This window comes from Simochromis diagramma, unplaced genomic scaffold (genome assembly GCF_900408965.1).
Source record: "Simochromis diagramma unplaced genomic scaffold, fSimDia1.1 OVJJ01000802.1, whole genome shotgun sequence".
In the NCBI taxonomy this organism is placed as follows: domain Eukaryota; kingdom Metazoa; phylum Chordata; class Actinopteri; order Cichliformes; family Cichlidae; genus Simochromis; species Simochromis diagramma.
In genome coordinates, this window is record NW_024387492.1 from 17473426 (window position 1) to 17492138 (window position 18713).

Consider the following 18713-nt stretch of genomic DNA (forward strand, 5'->3'; position numbering starts at 1 on the left):
TATTTATTTAGTGAGGGAAAAAAAGAACATTTAAACCCTAAGGAACTATTATCTTAACCTACTGAGAAAGCAGTGAACACATTTGTTATAATCTTAGTTTTTTCTCTCTTATCTTAAACAAGCTTTGAACAAGTTGGGCAAACCTCTGATTAAAAACGAATTTGCCCCTAACTGATACATTTAAAGCTCCTTGCTCTGCTTCAGCAGCACAAGAGACTAATGTTTCTCTGTGGTATCAGTGACACTTATTTAATTTCCGCCCGAGGCAGCGATGTGTATAAAGAGTGCTTGGATATAAATAAAAAAAACCCTGTAATGAGAATCTCTTCAGCAGGGAGATCGCAGCCTTCTAGCTAAAGTAAAACACCCTTAAACCTAAAAGCATAATTTGGATGAAACCACATTAAAGTTGGAGCAGGTGCATCTTATTTTGTTTGGCTCTCTCATATGTCTTCTTGGGTTCATTGAAAACTTTGGTGCAACCTCTGCTTCTGAGCAAGTCACACTTTGCATTGGGATCATGTAAGAAAAGAGAATGACTCCATTATTGTCCAAAAGGTTATCAAATACCTCCAAAAATGCAGGGAGGCAGGGAAGGAAGGGAATCCAAACACAACACTCCCAGCTGCCCAGGAGAGAGAAACAGGTGAGGGTCCAATTATAATCTTTTAATGGGTGATACGAGTTTTTATAATCAATGTAAGAAAATAAGAACACACAGGAGAACTATGGTCACAGCCAAATGTCTGATTTGGGGGATTTCTCTCTAACTATTATAGGGTCTTTACCTTACTATATAAAGTACCTTTATGAGACCATTGTTATCAATTGGAACTATATAAATAAAGTTTAACTTAAAATAAAACTAAAAGAAACTCCTAACAGAGCTATATTTAGAAACAAACTGGTTTTTAAAATAAGAATAATTTGATCCCAAACTGAATTTGAAAGTTCGCTCACTTACAAACACATGAACAGTATCTAGTTTACCTGGTAGGCTCATTTTAATGGAAAGGGATATAATATCAACAAAAAAAATCCAGAAAAAACACATTTCATAAAAGTTATACATTGATTTACACTGAGTGAGTATTTGATACCCTACAACCCAGCCAGAATTCTGGCATGTAAATTACAGTCAACTACAGATAGTCCTAATCTGAAATTGTTATGTTTATAAAGTCCACATGCTTACAGAATCAGATTCTTCCACTCGTCCATTCTCTACTCGACCCACTGTGTTGGGAGGAAGAAAAATGACCTAAAGAACACCATCCCCAGAATCAAGCATGGATGTGGCTGTTTTTCCTGCTAAAGGTAGAGGATAACTTAATCAAAGCGAGGGACCAGTGAGAAGCTCCTCTCAACCAGAACGCTAAAGATAGGTCATGAATGGGTTCATTTCTTTGTGAGTAAGCACATTTACAAATTCCGCAGGGAATAAAATAATTATTTCCCCCCACTGCAAGGTGCTCCACCAAAAACTTTCTTGTGATTGCTTTTCTTGCTTGCCCGCAGTTTGCATGGGTGGTGCTGACTTGTCTGAAAACTTCTCACCAAGCAGTAGTGCAACTGTAAAAGAACCAACCGCCTTCAAAGTAAAATTGTTGCCTTTTGAACACTCCCAGATACATACGAGATAGAAACATGGGTGATATGTTTGAAATGTTTGCTAGAGCAGTGAGGTAGAAATTTCCCTTTGAAAGCAAACATTCTCCATCTCTGATTTGAGTTGCACTTTTCCAATTTAGTAGTTAGCTAATGTTTGCAGACAAGTCTGCATCTTCCATAGCAATCTGCTAGTAACCAAAGCAATCACAAGGTTTTTGATGCAGTGCCCTCTTTGTGACTGATTTCCCCTAGCCATGGCAAGCAGCCGCCAGCAATCAGTCCTGTAATACACATTTTTCCCTACTCTCAGAAAAATTATGGTTCTGAAATGGTTCTTCAGATGTCTGGTTCTTTAAAGAACCATTGTTTGAAAGGTTCTTTGTGGCACCAAATAAGGTTCTTCTATGGCATCAGTCTAAAGAACCACTTTTGGTTCCAGTTGGCACCTTTATTTTTCTGAGTGTAGTGGCCAGAGGTTGCAAGGGTCTTTTGGCCTGTGTGATTAAAGCCTAACCAAACCAAAACCATTTAGTTGGACCTCTCAAACATCTCTTCCTGGGCAAAAGTTTCCCATAATGATATTTTACACAGGGAAAGACCCAAATTCAGGAAAGATGCAGAGTAGAGATAAAGACACACAGTCTGAATCTTTAATCCAGAAACAGGCAGTGAGGCAAACAATCCAGTAGCAGCAGGCAAAGACAGACAAAGACTGTGAAGCAGTTCAAAGCATTATACACAAAAGGATCAGTAGGCAACAAAAGCTGGAAAACAGTGAGTTATACTAGAAAAATGAGGAACATGCCTTGAAAGTTTGACTGGGAAAAGCACAAGACAACTCCTCTGGCCATTGAGGAGTAAAAAAGCGGTTAAAAAAGGAGGTATATTCACTTAGGAGACTAATGGGAGACAGGTGTGGCAGACTAAACACAGGTAACACTAATGAGATAAACAAAGCTGTTATTTCCCCATCACATTCAGCATGTTTAATTTATAGAATCTGTAAATACCTGTTATAGTAATACTGTCAAACAACAGACTCCAAGCAAACGCAGTTCACTGGACCTATATCCAGTCTAAAAGAATCCAGATGTCACAATCCACATAACAGTTTCACCATGTATCTCATCATAAAATTGGCTTCTTTCACTAGTTTTACTGATTTAGTCGTGGCAAATAGCCTCATAAAGTTTAAGTGCCTCAGCAGTCCTCGATGTTGTCTCATTTATCTCGATTAACAGAAACATTACATTTGTGGTTTCCTATTTTAAAGAAACTTCACAACATTTAGAAGTTAATGTGCGCTTTATTGTGACATAATTATTTTGTAATTTCAGCGCTGAATGTGTTGCATGTCTCCATCTGTTTTTCATTTATCACAGCAGAGTTTCGCTGTCCATAGTCTGAGGTGTCTTTTTGTCCTCTCGGAGCACGCTGCATGACTGTTTCACACTTTCATGTATCACAATTTTGAATCATTGGGATTTTTTGAAGTTGCAATTCATACCAAGTAAAATTGCATACCTAAGTCCGAGGAAAGCCACTGTTGTCACACCACTGAGCTGCCAACATTTTCACCATAAGGACATTGTAGAAGTGTTGTTTGGTGTAATATAAAAAAAGAGAAATTAATGTGGACAAATTTCATTTCAGCTCATCGTCACACAGAGCACTGTGGTGTGCTTTAACACCCAGCACACACAGGTGCAGCAAGCTATTTTTATTCCCTATATTTTTGTAAAATTACACCACTGCTAGTCTACAACTCAGGTCTACCAACAGCCTAGATTAATTCATTTTGGTTCAGATAAAGGCGCCTACACGCTTTGTGATTTTTGCATTGTTTTCTGCAAGAAACACTGTGTGAAATTGATCTAATGGACTCATGTAGGACATTAATTTCGATGCCTGTAGACTATACAGTGACAGTATGTGCTGAACTGGGGCAAACGTACATCACTGTTCAATGCTACGACCTCCGAGCTGGGTCATAATAACAGTTGGGGGACACATACAAACAAGGCTTCAGCTGTTGAAACCTCTTTATTGTTGAAATCACAAATATTTTGTATTTCCACCCTTGAGGATATTTGAAAGTGCATGGGATTTTTCCCAACCAGTCTACATGTGTTTTGTGGACTTTGACCACATCTCTTGGGGTGTCCTGTTTGGGAGTGGGATATCAGTCCCATTGTTACGAGGGAATAAATCTCAGTATAACTGTAGTTAGAGCTCTGTTTGCATTGCTGGGAATAAGTCAGACTCTTTCCTGTTGGGCTTTGGACTCCTCTAGAGCTGCCTTTTGTCACTGTTTCTGTTCATAATTTTTATGGACAGATATTTTAGGTGCAGCCAAGTAGTGGGGTGTATCAGGTTTGATGGGGTCATAGTCATGTCTCTGTATCTTGCAGATGTTGTAGTCCGCCTAGCTTCATTGAGTAAAGACCTTCAGCTTACATCGGGAAGGTTTCGAGGTTTGTATTGAGTTTCTGGGCAGATAGAGAGACTGACAGGCCTGTTGTCATGTAGATGCTGTACTGGTCTGTTGTGGTCAAAAGAGGCAGCAGCGTGTTAAAGCAAAGGTCTCAATGAACTTGTGGGTAGTAACCAAAAATTTGAGGTACAGCAGAAAAGAGCTTCGTTTAACAGTTGCCTGGGCTCAGTTTTAGAGATGGGCGAGGCCATTTTCATATTCAGGGTGCTCCTTCACATCAAAGGGAGCCAGTTGAGATGATTCAGACGTGTGAACACGACACTTACTACATGCCTCCTAGGTGTTTCTAAGATATTCATTTGGGTGGAGAGCCCAGTGCAGATTCAGGGCACGCTAGAGAGATTATGTCTCTTGCCTAGTTTGGTTTCCTCCTGAAAGAGCTCGAGGATATGCCTGGGGAGAGGGAGGTCTCGGCATCTCTGGTTAGACTGGTGCCTCTTGTGAGCTTGATAAATAGCGGAAAGTGAATGTATAGAAGTTTTATTTCTACCTTCTCCCTTTGTGGTTATTTGTTTTTTTTCCCCTACCTCTTCATGGCAGTATCTAGGTGAACAGCTCTTAAAAAAACGACACCTCTGACAGAATATCTTAAATATTTAGAAAAAATTTAACAGAATGACAAAAAAGACGACTCAACACACAGTTACATATGGTAAGAATTGCTCAAAAGATTGATTAAATAGTAATGTAACTAAAATAAAGGTTCTCAAAGGGTAAATTCTGGAACAAAACACATCAAAATGCAATGTAAAAAAAAAGCTAAATATATAACAATAAAGTGGCACTATAAAGAAAAGTTGTTTAATAAATTCAAAAAGCAGAATAAATAAAATTACTTACTAAATGTAGTTAAAAAACAACAAGCACAGTGAATGTCAGATGGCAGTAAAGTGGCTTAGTATAACAGCCTTCTGGAGCTCTGTGTCCATGCTTAGATCAATCATGAGCAGGTCTGGTAGTACAACATCCTGTCTGCGTCACAGCTGGAGTTCATGTCTGCAACCATGTAATTTACTGGTTTTCTCTTTCACATTGGGCTCATTTACAGATATAGAACTGCTTTGTTCAATCAGGACATGGTCAAGCTTTAAATTCCTTGTTTCAGTAGCGTGTTTATCTCTTTTCCTTTTTCTTTAAAGGGAAAAAAACATAGAATCTGTGAATAGTGGCTTTTTTAAAACCAGGAAACAACTTAGTTATTAATACTGCTATGGTGCCCTGTGTTCATTACATCCTGTTTTTCAACTTCTGCCCTGAAGAGCTTCTTAGCCACATTGCCCTTAGTCAGTGTTGCTTTAATGCGGTCTTACTGCTGACATCAATTATAACTTCATACAGTCTTCGTTGAGTGTTTGATGTGGGTTCTCTGTAATTTCACAGAGTGAAGATGGTGCAGACCAGGACAGTCCAGAGGAGGGGCACACCGGCGAGCCCCCGCAACAAGCGCAGAGTGGGTCGTCCCAGCAGGAAACGCAAACAGCTGCTTCCTGTGAGTACTGTACTTAAAGCCTGATGGTGTTTTGTGCTTTAAACTGCAGAAGAATGATTGATTATCTGTTCACCTATTAAAAAAACTCCCCTCTCTAATCTGCAGAGGTTTGTTAAACATGCATGCACTACTTTCCTTCTTATTCATTCACACCTGCGAGCTGCCGTGCATCAGCTGTAGTCAAATCATATCATACAGAAACACACTGATCTGGAGGCGCATTTACTGCATTAAGTGTCACATTTGAGTGTGTCTGACATAGTAGCTTGTGTGGGTTGCTTTTTTTCTGCTTCAGTGTGTTACAGAGACAGACTTCTTTCTTAATCAGCATCTTTGAAAGGGGGAGTCCCCTACACATTGACTGTTTGCAGATGTAGTCATCGCAGTCCTCCACATGTAATGGCAGTTTAATACACTCATCAATTTCTGGTCAGCATGGCTCCAGCCCCCACATTTTCCACATACCACTTAAAGTCTGGCTGGAACAGAAGTTAGATAATCTCTAGCATCAGTTGAAGTCATAAAAATATGACTTTAGGTTGGTGGATTGCTCAGAAGTGGGCATGACTTGAATGTAAGAAGCACAAACTGACTGATACTGAGCTGTAGAAAAAAGAAGTAGGAGGAGGATAAAGGACTCAACAGTTGTGAGCAAAACTTTTGCCACCTAAGATCCAAACGCACTCCTCCACCTATGATATCTTTCCCAGCCTCTGCCAAATGCAAGCCAACAGTTATCACTAAGGTTAGTTTAATGTCCCAAATCATATTTTATTGGATCATTGTAAGATGAGTGCTCACATTTTGCAAGAAAAAGACATTATGTTTGGCATTTAAATGATTAGCACTGGGTTACAGAAGTAGAATTTTTTTTCATCCATCTATTCATTTTCCTGTGTTTATCCAATTCAGGGCTGGAGCCTGTCCCAGCTTTGGCAGGGCAAGTCCAGGGTGACCTGTCCAAGGTGGGTGCACCCTGGACAGTAACATAGAGTCGCAAGCCTGTCTGATGTACTTCTAGCTTAGATATAATGACACTTTGCTGTTTTTAAACAAATATCTAGTTTGTTAGCGCTTCGATGTGGGTATGAAACCAACTCCAATTTCTTCCAAACCTTGTGCTAACTTTCCATTACCTGGTAACCTGTGCTTGTGAGCAGATATAACAGCAGATTTAACTCTCTGCACTTCTACACCCTCCATCTGTCTTCACTGTTCTTGAATGCTTCACCAACCTCTTCCCAACAGTTACCTGGCTAGTTAGCATTACCCAGCATGCCTTTTGGTGATGTCATTTTGCAAATGTGTTATTAGTGATTTTTCCTAATAACACTTACCACAGTTAGTGTTGGGGCAGTGATTTTTGTCTTACAGTAATAAACTTATAATACATTTAAACCACTTGGAAAGCCTCAGCATGCACTTTATCTGTTCACCAGTAGGGCGGGATTTTAAAATTTTTAATCATGAATGAAATGATGGTACATTTGGTAAGTCAGGCACTAACAGCCACCCAGCCTCATATAGTGATGTGACCCTTTATTCAAAATGCAATTTTTGAACTTTTCTCCAGCAAAATATATATATAAAAAAACAGGTTAAAAGTTTCAGGGAACCAGTGCTTGTTTCTGGTACTTGTTTCAGAAACTATTGTATAAAAACATTTTGGTTTAAGACTGTGACACCTGGAGTGGGTGTAAAATTTATTTAGTCCCAGTTTTTAAACAGAACTTAAATGTGTTTTTCAGGACTGAACATTTAATGTCTTATGAAGTTATGAGGGTTCACAAATGCTAGAAAAAAGGTGACTTAACAAAACAAGAGATTTCAACCCACCCCTGTGTATTTCAAGGGTCTGTCAATCAGGAAAAATAGTGATACTTAGAAGGAAACATTTTCTATGACTTCTTTAAATATGTCAAACAATCTGCTAATTTTACAGTGCCTGGTGGAAAGCAGGACCCACATTTATTATGAGAATGTTGCTGCTGTATTTGTCGTTTACTTTTACCCATTGTGACTATGCTCCTTACTACTCCTTTTCAAGCTTTACTCTGAGTTTGAGCTGGCATCCATCCAATCTCTCTTAGTCCAGCAGTAAATAACCTGTGACTCGTGTTACAGAGCTGCATTAGCACTGTAATAATTACACTGTGTGGTATATTTCATCACTAGCACTGACTTCAGGTCTTTGGCAGTTCCCCTCTGTCATATTTCTCTCAGCATTCATTCTCTAACCGCTTACTTTGTGTGTATTGTGTGTGTGTGTGTGTGTGTGTGTGTGTGTGTGTGTCTTTGTACCGACTGAACTCTGTGGCAGAATCAGCAAGTCAATATAGCTGATCAAACAGCCCCAGACAAGAGGAATACTGAGTGAACTACTCAGAAGGAAAGAGTGTGTGTGTGTGTGTGTGTGTGTGTGTGTGTGTGTGTGTGTGTGTGTGTGTGTGTGTGTGTGTGTGTTTGTGTTGATATCCTTGCATGGACCAAAAACCTTTGTTGTGAGGTCATTTAGGCAGGTCCTCACATTTTATAAGGCAATAGGTGGGTTAGGATTTGGTTTCAGCGCACAAAGGGTTGTAGTTATGGTTCATTGTGATGGTTGAAGATTAGGATAGATTAGATTGTCAGTTAGTGCCCTCATAAATATAGAAAAACCAACGTGTGTGTATGTTTGTGGATATGCATGTGTGCAGGAGAGCAGGTCTGATCATGCTTTGATGTCTGAGCCCTGACAAAGCGAGCAGGATGAATGTGGGTCCTGTCAGACACAGGCACACAGTCACACACTCACACACAAATGTATTTCCATAATCTCTGTGGGGTTTACTTATTGACACTGAGCATTCCCTTAACCTAACACTAACGATCACAAGTGAATATTTAAGCTTAACTTTAACTACTTTAAACAGGAGGGAAAAAAATCTGATTACTCAACCAGTCTGAAAGTAAGAAAACAGACATAACTGACAAATCATCAAATCATATTTTAAATGTCCCTGAACTGTGAGGCATTTTGTACAGCGTATATGGAGCAACCCAATTCCTATATCATTACTGCCTCAAAACTTGTTAGTTTCCATCTCACTACATCTTCTAGTGGCGGGTGGTGTTGCAATATCTTAGTAACACCAGTGAAGTTCTTTAACCGACTACCCTACAAATACACAATGTAATGATTGAGTTGCAACATTACAAACTGGCGATGTTGCCAACTTTGCTTTGTGGCTGAAAAACAAGCAGAGAGCACAGAAACTTTTCTACAATGTGTAACCTAATTCTAGATGTTATTATTGTATTACCCTAATTAAATATTTCTACAATGTGTAACGCTACTGCAGTGCTGTACTACATACATATCCAGGAAGTCTTTTCCTTCTGTGGCTTCTCTTAATAACTTCAGCAATCAAGCTAAGTGGTTATATAAAGGTGGTTATCAATTGATAAATCAGCCCAGGTATTCCTAATCTTGGCTTGCATGTACAGATCTAGTAACTGTAGAACAATTTTACAAAGGAAGATAAAAGTATAACATTAGAAAAATACAGATGTTAAATATGTAATTCAGAATGAAACCAACAAACAATGCTGCTGCACACAAATCAGCTGTGTGTGTCTGAGAGGAAAAATATAGTACTAAAAGTACTATATGCATGTGTGTGTGTCTGTAAGTGTGTGAGAGTATGTGTGCTCTGTGCACTTTAGTTAGGAAGACTGGAAAAGTGCTCTATAAATAAAGTTTATTGAAACGAGAAAAGAAAGTCAACAGACATGCCTACTCTGTATCAAAGTTAACAGACTGATTTGGATTACAGCCTTTTTGATATATAATTACAACTGCATGTTCAATTAAGTTGTATATGTATGTTTGTGTGTGTGTGTGTGTGTGTGTGTGTGTGTGTGTGTGGTTGTTTGTGAGGCAGTTTTAGCGTTGTTCTTTTAGCTGCAGTGGTCTAAGAACAAGTGAAAGAAGCTGAAAGAACAACAAATACAAAAGCAAACATCAAACCACTTACCTACATTTTATATAAGACGGCAAGTAAAAGGCTTAAGTGCCCTGTTTTCACTTATAAAACAAGTTTAACCTTCTTTGCAGCCAACAGGAAAATATAGCAAGGAATAAAGTTGCTTATAAGAATTGCTGTCTCGTATTAATTTTTGTCAGAGAAAGTCAAAACTGTAAAACTACCTCTAAAAGACCCCTCTTCTAACTGTGCACTTAGGACCACAGGCTTTTCCAGCAATGGTAACGCCTTTTTCCACAGAACTGACTGGTCATTAAGCTGGTTTTGTACTTGCTGCTGTCTTATCTCGCGCATAACCTACTGTAGGTGTGCAGCATAAGTTGGCATGGGAATGTAGCCCCTATAAGAATTCATCTAAAAACTCGTGATTAAACCTGAAGTTATCTATTGGAGCCAACTCATCCTCTGGGCTTTACTTTTTTTCTGTTAGTAATGTGAAACTTAAGCAGACATAGGAGAGCTTTTATGTATAGAAGGGGTGGGCAACTCCAGGCCTCAAGAGCCGGTGTCCTGCAGGTTTAAATATCACCCTGGGTCAACACACCTGAATCAAATGATTAGTTCATTACCAGGCCTCTGGAGAACTTCAAGAAATGTTGAGGAGGTAATTTAGCCATTTAAATCAGCTGTGATGGATCAAGGATACATCTAAAACCTGCAGGACACCGGCTCTCAAGGCCTGGAGTTGGCCACCCCTGATGTATAGGCTAGCATTTATTTGGCCGACTTGCAATGGATAAACAATGCATCATCATCAAATTGACTATTTACACACATCCCTGAAGTTTTATGCTCCCTGTAGTGAGACAAGTCCTCCAAGGTTGGTGTGCACTCAGGTTAAAGTCCCCACCAGGACATACAAATATGAAAAGCACAAATACACAATCACACCGTGGAGTCTGACCAGGAATTGTGTGGATCTCCAGGGTGGAGCTGTCAGTAACTATATAGAGCAGAGATGGGTCAAGAAAGCCTCAATTTCTCCTCTCTCTCTTCACTTGTTCTCTTCCATCAAAAGTAACCACACTCTCGCCTGTACACACATAATATTAGAGTAATGATGATGGTTTAATGGATGATTAAATTAGCCTTTGTCTTTGTTTCCTTCATCATTTCATTGCTTTGTTTTCCCGCTGGTTAGTATTTTTTCTAAGTTAAGATAGTATTCCCCCTCCTCCTCCTATTTCCTCCCTCATTTTGATCCCATTTCTTCCTCTCTGCTTCAACCATGTGTGGAGCAGCTGGTGGGTTATTATGCATGTCTGTGTGTTACTGTAGATTAAAGTAGTTTGAAGTACAGTAGGACTACAGAGTTATATTGGAACACTTCCCAACATTTAACGTGCTTCAACGTGAAAATCCCCCTCAGGTTTTTATAAAAAATGAAACTCTCCTTGCACTATAATAACTAGATTCAATCTTAGGTTATGCTAAACTATAATTATTTAAACTGCTTGGCTCTTAGCTCAGTCAGACTATGCATGTCAACCAGACCTTTCGATTCACTTTTGGTGCATGTGGAGTTTCGTTTGGTTTCTTTTGGTGTTTCCGTTTTGCATCCAGACCACAAAAAGGTCACAGATGGATTGCGAACAGATTGTGGTTGGCATGTCTGACAAAAAAGTATCATGACACGTGGTTGGTGGATAAAAATGACAATTTTGGTCACAACATTTAAAATAGCAAGCAAAAGATCGTGTGGTGTTGAGTTCCTATGTGCAGTCATATAAATATGATCAACTCATATAAAAGTAAAAAAATCTGCCAGAAAACACTCAAACTTTACCTGATTATAATGAGTAAGGGAAACAATGTCAGGTACAAAGTGTGGTCATTTTGTTTGTGTTCATTATACCTCTACATCTATCACAGATATCCTAAAAAGTGCCATAAATTAATGGCACTAATGCATTTTTGTGTCACCTGACTGTGAGGAAGAATTAAGAATTAAAAGAGATAAAGGACACATTTTGGGGAAATATATATTAAAAGTGAAACCTATATACAGCAGTGCAGATGTGAAAGATAATAAATAGATAAATAAATAAGTAGATAGACCAGCTTGTGAGTTGTACATGGACAGTAGTGGAAATGACCAACGGTAGCAGGTATGACAGTAATGCAAATGGTTGCAGTAAAGTGCCAAAGACGGTCAACAGCATTTAAGACGTGAATGTAACTTGTGAGAGTGTGTTACAGTACAGGGGTATGAACTTAAATTATTGAAAAACAAAGCCTATATTTAAAAAAAAAACAACAACAACCCAAGAACATGCACAGTTGTGTAAAATAATGTTTTCAGAGGATTCTTGAGGTATACTTGATTAAAAAAACTACGTACGCCCCCATGATTATAGAACCACCTTTAGCAGCAACAAATTAAGTCATTATTTTCAGTATGACTTTATCAGTCTACTTTATCTGCTGTGGAGGAATTTTGGCCCGTGTGTCTTTGCTATGTTGCTTTATTTTATTGAGGTTTGCAGGCATTCGCCTATGCACAGCTCTCTTAAGATCCTGCCATAAGATTCAGCCATTCTGTGTAGATTTGCTACTTTGTTCTGTTGTATCACCCAATTGCAAACTCAGTAAATATGGTCACATTAATTTGTTTAAAGTTACTGTATAAAATGTGATTTAAGAAATTGTAGCTAGGCTTTTAAGCAGTATTACATTCTTTCCATGCAAAAGCTCTGTGTATATGCGGCTTCTGATTAGTAATTGGACACTTAATTAATTTGTTGTCAATGAAAACAGAGTATATTGACTGCTACAGATGACTTCTTAGGAGATAAGCCTTTTTTTTAATGTCTTCATTTATTAATGTATATTTTAATTTTCAAATAATGAACATGCACCTGTATGAAGATTCAAATAGCGTTAATAGAGTTTTTGAATCTTTCCAACTTTACTGAAATTGCAATTCTGTGATCCATACTAGAATAATTATATATATGGTTCGCCCCACATTTACTGATTCCTTTTCATTTCAATGCCTATTTTGCAGCTAATTCATTACGTATCAAACTTAAGGCTGGACAGAATTTGTTTCTAGAGCATCGTACTGAAAAAAAAAAAGCCATACAATCGATAACTGCACTCATCTCCACTTATAGGTTGCAATGAAAACACTGCTAACATGAAAAATGATAGACATACACTTAAAACACTGAAATTAGTCTTTAGTTATGTAAAGCAGTACAGGCTTGCCTTGGGATTCCTGAGCACTGATTTCTGGGAGGTTATTTTGTTTTGCTTTTTGCACACACAGGGTCAGATGGAGAAGGTCGTGGGGTAGTTATAGCCCTCAGGTTGTATATTCCCAGTGTGTGAGGACTCCCTTTCAATCTGGTTGCCAAGCTGTGTTGGTATTAAATGTGTATATTGACTGTATCTTATGATCTGGCAGCTAGGATAACACAAACTATGGATGCATGTATTGCAATTTTCCACAACAGGAGGGTGCGGGACTTAAAAACATAAAAATATTGGGGAAATCTGGGTGGTGTGCTTTGATGTGACTTGTGCATAGTTTTGACATTTCTCCTCTTAATTGCTCAATTTAAGCAAAAATACCTGCAGTACACATTTCCAGGGTTTTTACTGGCTCGGATTGGGCCTTTTTGTAGGGTTGGGGGATGCACATAAGCGCAACTGGTCTGCATATAACTAAGTTTAATTAGTCTTACCAGAAGTCTGTACATTTTTTTTTATTTCTGGCCATTTGATAAGCAAAATTGTACTTTCAAATCATAATGAAAAATCCCACTGTTTCTTTGGTAGATTCTATCATTTTTATATACAGGAAAAACACAGATTTCTACAAAAGGTATTTGCCTATTTTCACATCTTACACTTTAACAATACATGCAGCTACTTCGGCTGTACATCTGTAAAACATAAACACAGCTGGCATGTATTAATTTGCTGTAGTGTGATTGCTTATTCTATTATTTTGGTGCACCATTGTTTTATTGTTTGTTACATCCTGTTCTCTGCTCAGCCTACCCTTGGGTGTAATCAAACGTTTCATCCAGCTAAAAGCTGCCCTTAGCTGGATTGCTGCAATGTATACACAGTCAGTTTAAAGTTTGTCAGCTGTAGAGTAAAGTCAGGTACTTTCCAGGCTGTCTGTCAGTCAAGATCAAGGCGACGATAGATTCTGAGAGAAGAGGAAGTGCAAAGAGAAGTTGTTTGAAAAGGTGAAAGTTCCACTGTGCTAAAAATAGCTTGCTTTTCGATGCATTTATGCCTGCTTGCAGCACATTTGTGGCCTTTTTCTTCACTATAAACTATCATATAAATATCAGCACATCTTTAAAGCTGCATTAAGCAATATCCACCTATTGCTTTTCAATCAGGTCGTAGGATTGGTTCAGTGAAGCTTAACCAGTGCACCTGCTCTTGCAAAAGGAAGTGTATAACCAGCTGACTCAAGCCGGCTTTACACTTTCTGTGTAGCGCTAAATGACGGAGAGGCGAAGTAGCTGAAGAACGGCGAGCACTTATAGCAACCCAAAGACATCCAGATATTTTTCTCAAGAGTCTGTGGACCAAACCAGGGCTGAAATGAATTTACATTCAACATGTGGCCAAAAAGATGACTGCAAACCCAGATTCCTCTGTTTCTGCTGAATGTGTAAGTAGTCAGTTGTTTGCTTAAAAGTTAGGAGCTGGTTTAGTGTTTTCTTTATTGTTTAATGCAGCTTTAATTTCATATTTGGGTTAAAATGATAAATGTTAAAGGCCACGTGCTCACATCAAGGGCACGTCATGGTTCACAGGATAGACAATGGTGTGCTAACTTTTTTTTAATTTTATTTTATTTTTTATCATTTTCAGCTTGTTTAATTCATACCACGTGTTTTGTTCACATCTTTTTAATTCATTTTAGCTAATGTATTATTATCAGTAGATATCCACAATTTTTAATATGCTTTTTATAGTAATACACAAATGTATTATTTCAAATAGCAAGTTTCACGCTAAAGTCAACCACTTGGACCAAAGTGGTTGACTTTAGTGGATTGGTTTGATTTATGTAGTGTGAGTTTGATGTGTTTGTTGTAATTAATTAAGTCTATTAAACACTATATTTATGAATAGTTCTCCCTTTAGCATTTGATTTAATTTTAATAAGTGCTGACGAAGTATTATAAGTAATCTTTAATGCATTTTTTTTACTTTTATAACTCTAGTTTTGATTCTAACTCTGTAAACAAATATAAAGTGCTACCCTGTCACTATATGGAGTCTGGAGACCCTGCTTGATCCCACATTAAGTCTAAGAACCTGGTGGTCTATAAATGTAGATAACTCTTTACTGTTATTTTACAAAAGGGCAACAGCATACATTTAAAGCAAAATAGTACATTTTAGCTATTATGTATGCTGTAAGGCCACCAGAAATGTAACTTTGGATTACAACCTTGTTTCTGTTTGACTGCAAGTGTTAAAAGTGTGTGCTGGAGTATTTTAATGTGTCCCAAGGCCCTTTTAGTCACCTTTCTGCATTATCTGACTTTTACAGGCCGCCTCAGCCGCTCATTACAGCCTTTGCATGCCTGTTAGCGTAAGCTAGAGTTAGCGTAGCATTTGAGTTTGACATTCACCTCTGGCTCTGCACTTTTTAACCAACGATCTATAAAATCTTTTAGCAGCACACAAACACACACATATTAAAAAAAAACCCTGCTGTGTCCCCTGGTTTAGCATTATTAAAGCTGGTCAGCTAATGGATTAGCCCCTGAACTAGAGGCAGAAGATTGTTTGAGTTCATAATTCACGAGTATTGCCATATTGATATTTTGCAGTGTAAATTCATTTTAAATTTGTGCTTAATATTAGGCATGCATCTGTAAATATATATACATTTAAACTTGTAGGAGCAGTTAGGATCATTTAGCACTGTTATTCGCATCAGTATAGCCCCCCTCCCCCCCCATCGTCACCTCAAAGGTGTGTGTGTGTTTGTGTGTGTTTTAATGGTACCTGGGGGTGTTTATTACAGTGATCCTGTGCAGACGCCCTCTGCAGACTAATATGTGTGTGCAGTTTTGAAGTAGCTCTTTGACTGTGTGTTTTTAGGCATTTGTTTTATGTGTGGGTATAGAGCTTGCACGTGTGTGTGTGTGTGTATGATTATTATGTCTGTGGAACCCTTTGATGGGTGTAGACGAGGGCGTTCAACAGTTTTCTCATACCTAGACTGTGCACTGTGTGTTTCCCAGGAGATGGCAACCTCTGACCCCTGTGCAAACGCCCCCCCAACTCCGCCTGAGGAGCCGGCGCCTTCACCCTCCCCTCGCAAGAAGCGCGGGCGTCGGAAACAAGAGCCAGCGGAGAGGAATAAGGGTACAGCTTTAATGCTCTTTGCCCATATATGATTATTACCTTAGATTGAACAGCATTCGGAAAAGTTCTGCTAATTTTCTTTCAGTATAAAAACTTTAAACAGTTTATTTACAACAACAAATGTTATCTTTTGTGTAATTCATTTATCTAAAACTTTACCTTTCAAAGAACTTACATGTTGCAGCTTTTAAGGGAATGGTAATTGTACATAAGTACACTGGGGCAAAGTGATGAAAACCACGTCTTTACATCCTCATTAAATCTCTCGTTAAACCTGTACAAATGAGCCATTTCCTGTAACTTTTTTTTCCCCTGCAGACGAGCCAGATGACAGAAACTGCGACTCCCCCAGAGAGGTGAGAAAACAAGTGTCTGCAGCAATTTTGCATGTTTTCTACATGGTTAAATCAATCACTCTCATGGTATACGCAATATATAACAAGCTTTTTGTGTACATGCAGGGAGAGACTGGGAGGCTGCGGAGAAGGCCAGTCCCCAGAGTAACTTTTCAGGCTGGAGATCCATACTATATCAGCAGGAGACAGAGAGAAGAATGGCTCAGTCGCTGGAAGATGGAGGTGAGCAACGGAAAAGCTCGTATTTACACTGATATACGTTTATTTAGGAGCCCAGTTAGAGCAAATATGCTCCTTAAATATTTTTGATGGAACTTCTTGTCTTATATATTGTAAAAGTTTTACAGGTGGACCAAGAAGATTTATAAACTTTTGAACTGGTTTTATAGATGTGGGATGCCCTTTTAAAGCAACCAAACTACAGTGGAAATTAGCTGTGGTTCGCTTTGTGCGATGCTGAGTAATCCAGAGAAAGAGGGAAATCCCCTTTAGATATTAAATCAACCTTGACAGAACTGCGTGCTGAGTAATATTGCTCTGAGTGTTGTCACGATTTACAGTCTCACTTTATATGTTGGGGATATGAACTCCATGTGTTCTGTGTCTGTTAAACTTTTACAACCCCAATTCCCAAAAAGTTGGGATGCTGGGTAAAATGTAAATATAATGATTTTCAAATCTCATAAACCTATATTGTATTTACAGTAGAACATAGAAAACATATCAAAGTCATTTTGAATTTGATTGCAGTAACACGTCTCAAAAAAGTTAAGCCAAGGCCTGTGTAGCATCCCCTCTTCTTTTAACAGCAGTCCATAAACATCTGGGAACTGAAGAGACCAGCTGCTAGACTATTTGAAAGGAATGTTGTCTCATACTTGTCTCATATAGGATTCTAGCTGCTCAACAGTCCTCTGGCTTCTTTATTGTATTTTTTCATTTCATGATATGCCAGATGTCTTCAGCTGGTTAAAGGTCTGGACTACAGGCAGACAGTTCAGCACTCTTTGAGAAACTAAGCCATGCTGTTGTAGCTGCAGTATGTGGTATAGCATTGTCTTGCTGAAGCATCCAAAGCCTTTCTGAAAAAAGACTTTGGATGGGAGCATTTGTTGCTCTAAAACCTGTATATGTTTTTCTGCACTGATGCTGCCTTTCTGGATGTTCTTCTCCCATCGTATTGTATCGTATCGTATCGTACCGTATCGTATCGTATTGTATCGTATCATCAGAGATGCATAATTTTGAACTGATTGCTAAAAATAAGCTGGATGCTTCCTCTCCTTTTTAGTCTGGAGGTTCCAGTGTCCATAATTACCAATAAGAATTTCAAATTTGACCACAGAACAGTTTCCCACTTCATCTCAGTATATTCTAGATCATAGGTGTCAAACTCTGGCCCGCGGGCCAAATTTGGCCCGCAGCCTAATTACATTTGGCCCGCGAAGCCATACCAAATTACTATTAGAGATGGCCTACTGGTATTATACAGCTAATATATATATTGTTTAGTATTAAGCTTTGCTTGTTCCATATTCAGTTTTCCAGCAAAACTTTTTTGAGTCCATAAGAAAAGATTCATTCTTATATCTGGAGGAAGATTTTTTTTCCAATAAATATTAATGTTAGCCCGCGACTTTGTTCCAGTTTTGAATTTTGGCCCACTGTGTTTTTGAGTTTGACACCCCTGTTCTAGATGAACTTTGGCTCAGAGAAGATGCCATTGTTTCTGAATCATGTTCACACATAGCATCTTCTTCATGTGATAGAGATGTAATATGAATTTCTGGATGGCACGGTTCCTGAGCTCATGCAGTGATTTCCATGATACAATCAAACCTGTTTTAATGCCTCAGGGCTCAGCTTTGTACCTCGTGCACATAGATTGCTCCAAGTTGCTGAATCTTTTGATGATATTATGTATTGATATTCAGTCTTTGCAATTTTCTATTGAGGAACATCTGTAAATGCAGTTTTTTGCAGACTGGTGAAACTCTCGTTACTTCCAGAGACTCTAAGATGCTCTTTTTTATATATAATCATATTACTGATAATTAGCCTATTTAATTCAACATGTTCCTGTAGCTGTTTCTTTTTAGTACCTCTGACTTTTCATCCTTTTTTTTTGCTCTGTTTCAGCTTTTGAGATATGTTGCAGCCATCTAATTCAAAATGAGCTAAATTATTTTCAAAAGATAGTAAAGTGTTATAAAGTGTTTAATATTTGGTATGTTTTCTATGTTCTACTATGAATAAAATATGGGTTTATGAGAATTGCAGATCGTATGAATTCTGCCTTTATTTACATTTTGCACAGCGTTCCAATTGATTTTGGAATTGGGGCTTTATTTTACTCAAATAAAAATGAGAGAAAAGTCCAAACA

At 38.3% G+C, this 18713-nt stretch overlaps 1 pseudogene; it reads left to right on the forward strand.

Moving 5' to 3' along the window:
* Nucleotides 1–18713, forward strand: part of LOC120724704 — a 91068-nt pseudogene that overhangs the window by 29045 nt on the left and 43310 nt on the right.